We start from the raw sequence: 8352 nt of genomic DNA, 5'->3' as shown, positions 1-8352 counted from the left end.
AGGGCATCATCCATCTGCGCAGCACCACGGCACTCATTGACTTCTACATATCTGGCCAATCCGTCGCTGGAGCGTCCCGTCTACTCCAGAGCGGTGACTTTGAGGAGTCGAGTGCCAGTGAGTCGGTGGTCGAAGTGCCGCTCTATGAGCTTCTAGGATTGCGCTATTGATGCTTAAATTTACTGATCTTTCGACCACAAACCCAATATATCCATAAACTTTCGAGTAGCGAGTATTAAAAATACATATTGTGTACATGCGTACAAAAATTCTTACCGAATCACCGGCGTTTGTTTCTCCACACATTTTTCTTTTCGTACATCCGGTCAGCTCAAAGGAAAGTGAAAGAATGCATAGAGTGCACGGCAATAATTCGAGTTATTCGAATTTCTCTGTCTCTGCCATTTCTGTCATTTCGTCATTTCATTCTAACTCATACAACCGAATGTTGAAAAGTATGAGGCACACACACACTCCCATTCGTATAAACTCAATTCATTCTGTGTGTGTGTCACTCACTCAACTCAATTCAATTCGAATGAATTCTATTGGAATTTTTTTTTGAATGGAGCTACGCAGATCTCTAAGCCAGATGCGGAAATAAGAAGAACAGACCTCAACCCAATGTACTATGCCAATTGTATTTTTATTGGGGTGGGTCGTGTAATTTGGAATGTGTATGTAGGTTTTTTTTTTTTTTTTTTGTATGTATAGGAGGGAAAAGCATTGAAAGCCGATAAGTGTGGGACTTGGAATTACCTCACCCACTAAAAACCCCCCTACTCTCCTTATCCCTCTCGCGGTACGACCGTTAAGTATTACTTCGCGAGGGGAGATGGCATGAAAGCCGTCACTAGATCCTATCTAGGATTTGAATATCGATTGCGCTGTCTTTCAGCGCGACGCAAGGATTGGATGATCTCTGCAGCGTAGGTGCTCACGGCATCCCAATTGTTTTGCGAGCTAAGTAGGATATCCATTAAGTCATTGACTATAAATGGCCTCCCAATGTCTAGGCTTAGCTCTTCCCGGTCCCGGTGTATGTAGGTATGTTCGTCTATTTGTTACGGAAGCCGCTCTTATGGTCTGGAATGTATGTACATATGCTCGGAATGCACTTGTAGTTAGTGGGGCTGGATTATGGTGATTTATTTTGTTAATTCACAGTGGAGAAATCGGATGCACAGACAAATCAAATTAGAGAACTACCGTAGCACTGGTAGTTGGAGTCGAAGTAGCGAGAAAAGCCGGAATCGCCGATAATATGGCGTTGGCGAAAAGGAACACGACACAGAAACTGGATAGCAATGGATGAACACATATGTATATAAGAATATACATGTATCGCGGAACTCGGACTTCGCGGGGAATAAGACCAATCGCACTAGGAATCGATTTGGGAAGACGCAATCGTACTTATCTTCGGAATGTAATCCACAGATTCTTGCTGATTGGACTCCTCCTTATAGGGAAGGCGAAGATCCGGCCCGAAGGACCAATGATTGCAGGAGGGTGGATGTTGGACGTCCCCAAAGACCGTATTCCCAAATAAAAGTAGTCGGGGGCGTCAATTACATGTTTGCGTATATTTGCGGGTAATTGATACAGCTGGGGGTTGATGTGCGCTTGTAATCGGTTCGTAGTTGAACAGAGACTCCCACTATGTATTTTGGGCAGCATAATGCTAGCGCCAGTGCTGGAGAGTCGAGTGGATCGTGACTGAGCAGCGCAAGAGCAAAGGGCACGAGAGAGAGAGCGAGCTAACAGTCCGCTGTTAGCAACGCTGTCAACCGACTGTTAACGCTGCTATGTTAACAGCGCTGCTGGCCTGAACAGATGTATAATATACATTGTAGATGTAGATAGCAGATGTAGCAAAAAAATGTAAAATTAAAAATTATTTTTTTTTGTTCTAAAATTCTAAAAAATCATAAGCTCAAAAATGTATATACTGGTATAAGTAGAGTCGCGTCCCCAGAAGCAACTCACACGTTCCTTCTCGTTTTTTTTGCCCCCATCCACAACGCTACCCGCCACTGAAGGCCAAATTCCAATATCATCTTTCATTTTTCTTTTAATTAATAAATAGTTATATAAGTAATTATAAGTAAGCAAATAAACCCGCCACTGAAGGCGTGAGATCAGTTAATACCAAAATACTAAAGATGGTGGACGAGGTGGCAACCCCTAAAACTATCGATACAGAACAGGAGGAAGCTATCGAAAAGGAAGAAGAAAACAACAGCGTTCGAGGCAGGCAGAGATTTGAGCAGCCGATCACTTAGCGACAAACCTCGAAGCCACGCGGAGGCACATTTTCTGAGTGACAAACTCCTAGCTACGCACCGGTACACGCCGACATAGCCTCGCCACGCCTAACTCGCCATTCAAAACCACGCGTATCTGTTTTCAGTAACAGAAAACACACGAATACGCCGCGAACGCCGAACGTGTCCATGGCTATGCGAACCCCGCGCATATCCAACTCAGCCCGGTTCATTACCTGCCTCGCCTTCTCCTGTTCCCACTGAGCCTTTGCGACAACGCACTACTCTGCCTCGTCTTCTCCTGTTCCCAATGAGCCTTTGCGACAACGCACTACTCTGCCTCGCCTTCTCCTGTTCCCACTGATCCTTTGCGACCACGCACTGCTCTGCTCGCCTTTTACTGATCCTTCTGAGCCTTGGCGACAACGCACTGCTCAGCCTCGCCTCTCCCAGATCCTATCGAGCATTCGGTGGCTTTGCGACGACGCGCTGCCCCACCCACCTCGTTTCCAAGCCACGCCTGTCCCCTATCCTGAAGCACACGCTCCAGGTAGCGGGATCAACCACCACTTTGAGCGGTGGTTGATCGGCCCGCAACCTTCCAAAAGGTATTTTTTGTTCATTTTTTCCATATTTTAGGTTTGGCTAACGAATTTTAGCTCCAAAGTCTCTCCATAGATTTTAATGAACGATACCTTAAACGACGCCAAATTAATGCACCTATACACAAAAAAAATAGAGGATACAGGATATCATTTTTTTCGACTTTTCCTGAGTTTTTAAAGTCAAAATGTCGTAAAAAATACCGCACAAAAATCATAATTTTTTCATTTCAATGCTTTATATTTCCCAGACGGTAAGCTGTAATCACAAAGTGTTTGGCCTTAACTTCAAGCTGTTTTAATTGTCTTTACAAAATAGCAAAACCAGACGTAAAATACAAGAGTTATGTGAAAAAAACAAGCGCTTCCTCTGAAAAAAGCTTTAAAAAAAAAACCAGACTTCAAAAATTAAAAAAAAAAAAGTTCTGCCATAGAAAAAAAACAATATTTCTTTAAAAAATTTTAAATCTCCATATCTATCAGAAAAAGTCGGTTTGGATCCTTGAGGAAATAAAAAGTTCGAATTTGTCGAGTAGTGTTATTTAGAGCCATTTCTTATTTATTATACGAGACCCAAGAAAGGGCCCAAAAATTCGAACACATATAGAAGAACATGTTGTTTGTAATTGGCAGAGATTGCATCCATTGACCCATAATAGAGAAGGCGATAATTCTGAAAGCTCTGATGACTATGCATCGAATATGATAATATCATCGACACACAGAAGCACTTGAGAATTAATTGCCGTTTGTAAAATGTATTTCAGTTCCATCAAAGTTATTAACAATGTGGACTTATTTACAAATTTCTTTTGAAAATAAAGAAATGTCTAATATTACAAATAACAAAAATAGTACGAAAAAAAGGTGTTGGTGCAGAAAAGTGTTACATTTACAAATCTTCTTTCAAAAATATCAGCGAGCGAAGCCACCGAGGGCTTGCTAGTAAAATCATATTTTGACCGAGGTTGCGTCAGTTAAATCGATGTAAAATTTCGCGAAAATTCAGATATACAGGGGTGCCAAATCACTTCCGCTTGAATTTCTCCTTAATTCCAATCAGCGGTGCCACAAAAAGATTTTTACGCTGATTCGAAACCGCGTACATGTCATCCAGCGATTTTAATAAAAACACCCATAAAACACACTTAAAATCCTATTTTGAATACTACTTTCCCATAAAGGTTGTTCAATTGGTGATTAACCCTCATCCAAATAATTTAACATTATACATGTTAAGTCAATAAACTAAGCATTTAGTAAGTCACTATCCAATCGGGCGTCCGAGAGTGCCACCTAGTGCGACTTGGACTTTCCCGAAATTTCGACTTTAAAAACTCGGGAAAAGTCGAAAGAAAAATAATTCTTGGCTTGCATTTTGAGTTTTAGATACCCGCATTAATTAGGCGTCGTTTAAGGTATTGTTCATTAAAATCTATGGATAAACGGTGGAGCTAAAATTCGTTAATCAAAACGGAAAAAATAGACAAAAAATACTTTTTGAAAGGTTGCGGTCCCAACTGCCAATTGGAAACGAAGCAAACGAAACTTTGGCATTGGACCAGCAACGGTATTTTTCAGGTAAAATTAGTTTTGAGTCGTTTTGGTCAAATGGCTGCAAGTTGACCGTTTATCCATAGAATTTAATGAACAATACCTTAAACGACGCCTAATTAATGCGTCTATCTAAAACTAAAAATTTTGGCCAAGAATTATTTTTATTCGACTTTTCCAGTGTTTTTAAAGTAAAAATTTCGAAAAATAATACTGCAAAAAATTATGAAATTTGAATTTGAACGCTTAATATCTTCCAGGCGTTAAGCTGCAGATACAAAACGTCTAGGTCCGATTTATAGCTGCATTTGTCAGCTTTTCAGAACTGCATAGTTCTATGCCACCAGATATAAGATACTTAAGTTATGTGAAAAATAAAAGCACTACCTCTGAAAAAAAACCATGAAAAAATACCAGATTTTAAAAATCCTTTACAAAAAATTGACACCATAAAAGAAAAAAAAGTACAAACAAATTTTAAAATCCCGAAATCTATCAGAAAAAGTCATTTTGGTTCACAGCCTAAATAAAAAGTTCAATTTTGTTGAGTAGTGTTATCTCTTCAAAAAAGAAAAGTTTTTTACAATGAGACGTAAGATACTAGACTTATGAGCGCTACCACTAACCATACAGTATATAGATGTGCCAGTTCATACAACGAAAGGGGCGCAGCTGAGCTTGCAGCGAACGTTCCCAGATCTTCGGCTTTGGGAATGGCCGCGTTGGGCTCATGACGTCACACGAGCCGACTGGCAGCAAGCATGCATGTGTTGTGTACGTGTACACTCCAAAATATATGATTGTATGCATAGAATAATTTTTAGCTGCCGAAACCGACTTTGTTCGAGATTTCAGTTTAGGTAAACGTGTGTGTGCCATGTATTCACACATACTGTGCTTGTGTGTGGGCTCTACAATTTTTGGCCGCTTGAATTGGTTTTTCGTTTTGTTTTGAGGGCTGATGTGATGTAGCGACCTATTCAGGGCCGGATCAACCCTAACCGGGCCCTGGGCAACCATCAATCTGGGGCCCTCCTTTATTTTGTATTTTTCTCAGTGGCTGTTATATTTTTTATTCATTATTTGGAGTTTTGTTTTTTCAACAAAATTTTTATGTTATCCCTAGGAGGCCCTAGGCAACTGCTAATCCGGCCCTGGACCTATTCCCGTCGTAAGACTTCATATTTTCTTGGTGTGTTCTGTAGCTCGACTCGACGCGGGTTGAGGCATTGACGAAGCGGTTCATAAAATATTTTTTCGTTTTGTTTTGAAAAGCTGATGTTGCGACGGGCGCGCGGCTCTCTTTTAGGCTAGCCTTTGCCTCTGCTTTTAGGAATATTCGATTTCTTTCCCGCTTCCCAGCACATTTGTACACTTTACTGCCTATCAGTGATACCATCACGCCTAATAACAACAAAGAATAGAAGTTCAAAATTCGAATTATGCCCTCTGCACACTGAGCACATCCCGGGGGAACGGTGGGAATTTTTGATTCACACTGAGACCATCCACCATCCATGAGAAACAGCTATTGCTCACAACTGCGTGCGGTGAAAATTTGTAAACATTTATAATTAAAATGAATATAAATAACATTGGTTGTGAATGTGATTCAGCAGCAAAACATATACTTGCACAAGCTTATCATGTTGCTGGACATGGATGATGATAATAATGAGGCTAACATTGACGAGGAGAATTTATTGGAATGGATCTGTTTTGAAAACACTGAAGCGCGGTCATTTGAGACTGCTTCTACTAAATCCAATCAATGTTTTAAATACAAATATATATTTTAAGTTTTTCGAGAAGCGGCTTGGGACATTTAACTGACGGAAAGCAAACCTTTCAAATTCACAAAACACACAATCAAAGCATACTTGATTATGCTTTCATTTTGTATGCGAGGTTTGGATATTGTTAAAAAAAAAAATATAACCTATTCGGCCACATACAAAACCAAAACAAAATTTGGTAAAGCCACAACGGAACACTAGATTTGTATAAGAGTAAGTCCGAAGGCTATTGTGGATTTGTAATATTTGTAGTACCGCCAATTTTATTTAAAAGTTTGGAATTTTTTCGACTAATTCTACAATTTTCGACGTGGATTTTCTGGACAGGAATGATTCGATCTTAGTTCAACTTTTGGTGATGAAACATCATGCGAAAAACTGGCAAAACGAATTCAGAAGTGTACGTCCGTCGCTGCACAACGAATCCCATTGATTGTCAAAAACAGTTGTTAGTTTGGCTCTTGCAATATCGCCATATGACATACCATAAGATGGAGTTGTTTTCCGAAACTAAGGGGACAAAGATACATTTGAAATACATTATCATTAACGATATCGTGAAGACAGCATAACATTCGTCCCTAAAATGGCTTTTAGAATTAGGGACAGACAACATCTGGACCATACCAAAATAATGATATGCTTAATGATATCGTGAAGACAAAATTTGTTGAATATTTATGAAAATTAATAAAAATAATGTATTATAGTATCCATATAATTGTCATTCATATAATACTGCATTAATTAGATTATATTTGTCTTCATTATTTAAATATTTCATTGGTTTTTTGTTCTCATGTTGCAATGACACGAGCCGACGGACAGCAAGCATGTATGTGGGTACGTGTAACAGTCCAAAATATATGATTGTATGCATAGAATCTGGCAGCGACGTCGACGTCAGCATGAAATTCTGTCCAGCTTCAACTGCTGCAAATCGAAGCTGACACATAAGAAAGAGAAGCAGATATCCATAGATTTCCCTCTCTCTCATATTTCTAGTTTTCTCTACCTGCATTCGACCCTAAAGCCTAGTACTCAGATCGAAAAACTGTTTGCTAGCAAACAGATGTCATATATTTTTCGAGCGACCAGTGGTGTGACCAGAGGTGTCACTGCATTCCGAACGGTTACACTGCTCAGACCGCTGCTTGGTTTTGTTTAAAGTTAACAAAATGCACTTCTTCGGCTGGGGCCGCTCTTCCCCAGGCATATCCTGGGCTCCCCAATATTTTATTGGCAAGGTAATGTGTCTGACTATCAGCAGCAGCAGATGGCGACGCCACCCGTGCCGACCACCGTGAAGACAAACTGTTTTGAAAGCAATATTTGTTTTATATTTATGAAAAATAGTAAAAAATATTATATTATAATATCCATATAATTGTCCTTTATATAATGCTGCATTAATTAGATTCTATTTGTCTTCATTATTAAAATATTTCATTTGGTTTTTTGTTCTCTTATTGCAATGTTTACTTCGTGTTTGCTGGCAAAAGATATCAAATTGATATCTTTTTCGAGGTTGGTCGAAACATACCAAAAAAACAAGCAAATACTTCTGATAATTTTCCAGTACATAACGACCTTTTTGTTTTTCGATCTGAGTACTGCCACTAACCATACAGGATATAGATGTGCCAGTTCATACAACGAAAGGGGCGAAGCCGAGTTTGCAGCGTATGTTCCCAGATCTTCGGCTCTGGGAATGGCCGCGTTCGGCTCATGACGTCACACGAGCCGACTGGCAGCAAGCATGCATGTGTTGTGTACGTGTAACACTCCAAAATATATGATTGTATGCATAGAAAAATTTTTAGCTGCCAAAACCGACTTTGTTCGAGATTTCAGTTTACGTAAATGTGTGTGTGCCATGTATTCACACATACTGTGCTTGTGTATGGGCTCTACAATTTTTGGCCGCTTGAATTTGTTTTTCGTTTTGTTTTGAGGGCTGATGTGATGTAGCGACCTGAGCTGACCTGCCGCAACATAAATGAGGAATGGGCAGAGTGGGTGGGGGTGGGAAATAAATACAATATATAAAAATAAAGGATGTTATCTCTGCACATATCTCCTAAACTAAAATTATCTTGAAAATTATATTCGCTAAAGCTCTGGAAAATGTTC

General features: G+C 39.7%; 1 long non-coding RNA gene across 1 annotated transcript; it reads left to right on the top strand.

Annotated features, from left to right (window-relative positions):
- The first annotated feature begins 6204 nt into the window (after positions 1-6204).
- LOC111081418 lies at positions 6205-6910 on the top strand. Its single transcript, XR_002608619.2, has 2 exons — positions 6205-6432; positions 6547-6910. It is a non-coding gene; the product is annotated as an uncharacterized LOC111081418 (long non-coding RNA).
- Positions 6911-8352: the final 1442 nt, after the last annotated feature.

This window comes from Drosophila obscura, unplaced genomic scaffold, assembly GCF_018151105.1.
Source record: "Drosophila obscura isolate BZ-5 IFL unplaced genomic scaffold, ASM1815110v1 contig_9, whole genome shotgun sequence".
Classification (NCBI taxonomy): domain Eukaryota; kingdom Metazoa; phylum Arthropoda; class Insecta; order Diptera; family Drosophilidae; genus Drosophila; species Drosophila obscura.
The sequence above is the reverse complement of the archived record's forward strand: the minus strand, read 5'-3'. Positions and strand labels throughout refer to the sequence as shown.